Below are 3,297 nucleotides of genomic sequence, written 5' to 3'. Positions count from 1 at the left end.
GAAAAAGATTGCTGTGCTCCACATTCTTCTAGAGTTGTTCAACAGAACATTGTCTGTCATTCCCACAGTGTGGAGAAAACTGGCAAGACAAAGAGAAAAGCATCAGAGTTACTTGTGAAGTTGAATTTTTTTAACGCATTTGTTTCTTAAATCATGTACAAAACAAAAAGTGGAGTTATAAATCAAAGTTACAATAATGATAGCTTTTACAACTGTACTATCGACCTTTACCAGAGATGGTTATTTCTTCATGTAGCTTCAAGCTACTGTCTAGTCTTTCCATTTCAACTGGAAGGATTCCCATTAGCATTTCTTGCAGGGCAGATTACTAGTAAGGAATTCTCTCAGCTTTTGTTTATCTTAATTTATCCCTCATTTTTGTTTTTGTTTTGTTTTTATGTTTTCTGTCTCTTTCTTGAAAATTCCCTTTTGTTCATACATCATTTTCTTAACTTTGTCCACGTCTCCCTTTAGCTCTTTGAGCATCTTTAAGACAGTCGCTTTAAATTCGTGGTGTAGTAAGTTTGCTGACCGGTCTTTCTATTGACATTTTTTTCCTTTGAATCGGTTATACTTTACTGTTTCTTTGTATGTCTTGTGATTTTGTTGTTGTTGTAGTTGAAAATTGGACTTTTGAATCTTATAATGTGGTAGCTCCAGAAATCAGATTCTTCCCTTCCCCAGAGTTTGCTTATTTTATTTTTTCATGGTTATATGGTGTCTCTGTGCTGGAAATTAGTGTGGGATGTAAATTTAAGGTCTTCTCTTAGCCTATGCCATTCCCTGGACATGCACGGGGACTTTCTAAATTCCTCTGTGTATGCGGTTGCTTTTGGATGTCTTAGTCCTTAAATGTCTGGCTCCTAAAAGGGGGAAAAAGGAAAAATGAAGAAGAATAAAAACAGTCACTGGCTTTTTAAATCTTCTGGAAGGCCCTTCTGCTAGAGTGGGTTGTAAAAATCGCAATGGGGGTTGCAACAATGGTGGCTTCCTTCTGCGTCTGCATCTCCACCACCAGAAGTGGCGATTAGGGAGCAGAACACAGATCCCAGATATGAGGTGCTCGTTGCCCGCCCTGGCTGCTGCGAGTCAACTTCGAGCTGCTCCAGGAATACGTGGGTAGCTCCCTGCCACCGGGGTGGGATAAGAGTAGCTGTTCCCATGCTAAGAGCTAAATGGACCGAAACCACCCACAATCTATAATCCAAACCTTGCCTTGGAAATTGCAAACCATGTAACAGATTCCAGAGTTCCAAAGTAGTTATATCAGACCGACTTCGCCAGTACAAATGTCTAGGTGGGGAGACAGATTTCCAGTGTTTTCTACTCTGGCATCTTCCCTGATGTCATCATGATCTTATTAATTTTTATTTACTCTGTTTTGTTTTTTTTTTTTTTTTGAGAAAGAGTCTCACTGTGTTGCCCCAGCTAGAGTGCCATGGCATCATCCTAGCTCACAGCAACCTCAAACTCCTGGGCTCAAGCGATCCTACTGCCTCAGCCTCCCGAGTAGCTGGGACTACAGGCATGCGCCACCATGCCCGGCTAATTTTTTCTATATATTTTTAGTTGTCCAATTAATTTCTTTCTATTTTTAGTAGAGACGGGGTCTTGCTCTTGCTCAGGCTGGTCTCGAACTCCTCAGCTCAAACAGTCCGCCCACCTCGGCCTCCCAGAGTGCTAGGATTACAGGCCTGAGCCACTGGGCCCGGCCTCTTTTTTTTTTTTTTCATACTTTCGCCTGTTTTCTTTGCTCATTTTCATTTGCTTTTTATATCAGAGAAGCTGAATCACTGTGAATGTTACAAAAACAACAGGTTTATTACAGGCGTTAGGCATTAGATAACTTTGGGATCCAGTGAATAAGTCTTCAGGAGACTGTTGCCTCTGTGACTGATGCTGGCTTGAAGTCAGCAGGGCCAGCAGTAAGGCAGGGCAGATGGATGTAATGTTAGGAAACCAGGGATGGACAAACGGGAACTTCTGAGGAAAAACTCAAAAGAATGGCATCTGAATATTATTGCCTCAGATATTAGTGTTGCAGGTAACCTGTAGAATACACTGGCTCTTTTCACCATGGGCAGCACACACACCTGACCAGGATTCAAAGGAGCTCAAGGAGATCTGGCAGGAGCTAGAGGAGCTTCAGGTCTGGCTGTCCCACAACAACAAAGTGAACAGTAGATCAGGAACAACAGGCACAAACTGTAGCAGCCCCTGCCAGACTCTTTAGAGCGTTACAATGTTACTTGTTTTCTACCTGTCAAATATTGTGTACATTTCTCTTGTGGCCACAGGGAAGGAAATTTGGAGAAAAGGTTTGAATGAACTTAGGGAAATTGATGCATCACAAAGCCACCATAAATACATTTTTATATATATTTGTAAAGAAGTCTTAACTTTTTCCTAATTGTTATCTTTTATAGTACCCTCAGTTCCCATTTTCCTTTAGACAATGTCTATACAACTAGCTTGTAACCTCTTCCTCATTCTTCCCTCTTTCTTTTCCACCATCTAAAATTTAGCCAAAAGTATATTTCTTATGGGTTTTCTTTGTACTTTCAAATAAACTTCAGCTTCCATTACTTGATTTTTTTAGCTTTATGTAATGTCCTGTGATATACAGCTATTGCCTCTGAATCAGTTAACAAATTTATTGGCTTTTTCTCCCCTTTTTAAGTGAGATTATTCCCATTTTGACAGAGCGTATCACATTTTCACAGTAGTCTACCACCCTAATGCCTGCATTTGTTTTAGCCTTAAATTTTCAGCTAAACATAGTCAATTTATATTTGCCAAAGTTTCCCAATCATCTCTTCTGGTCCATTGTCTCTTGGGTTCTTCAGGAAGAGCCAAAGAGAACAACATTCCCTGAGTTCCAGCGTGTTTAAAATTGCTCTCCTACAGCCTGGATATTACAAGTTCACTGGCCCACAATTTCTTTCCTTGTGCAGCTGCTATTCCACTGCTTTCTTGTATTGAATGTTTATGTCAGGGACAGGTTTCCAACATATATATACACATACATGCCGTGGACCAATGCCAATGGCTCTGGTCACATTTTTGGCCTCTGCCTTGCTAACCACACAAGCCATGCTGCCGAACATGTGACCCTGTCAGGCAAACCTTAGGCACTGGGGAAGAGGAAGGGTGGATCCAACCTTTTCTTTTCTTTCTTTCTTTTTTTTGTTCTCTTTCTTTGAGTTCAACCTTTTTGATACTGAAGCAGTACGATTGTCAAACATGCCCGTTCTATAGCAAGAGACAGAGATAGCAGTATCTTGGTTCCTGCTCATT

Source organism: Propithecus coquereli, unplaced genomic scaffold (assembly GCF_000956105.1).
Source record: "Propithecus coquereli isolate 6110/MARCELLA unplaced genomic scaffold, Pcoq_1.0 Scaffold299, whole genome shotgun sequence".
NCBI lineage: Eukaryota > Metazoa > Chordata > Mammalia > Primates > Indriidae > Propithecus > Propithecus coquereli.
The sequence above is the reverse complement of the archived record's forward strand: the minus strand, read 5'-3'. Positions refer to the sequence as shown.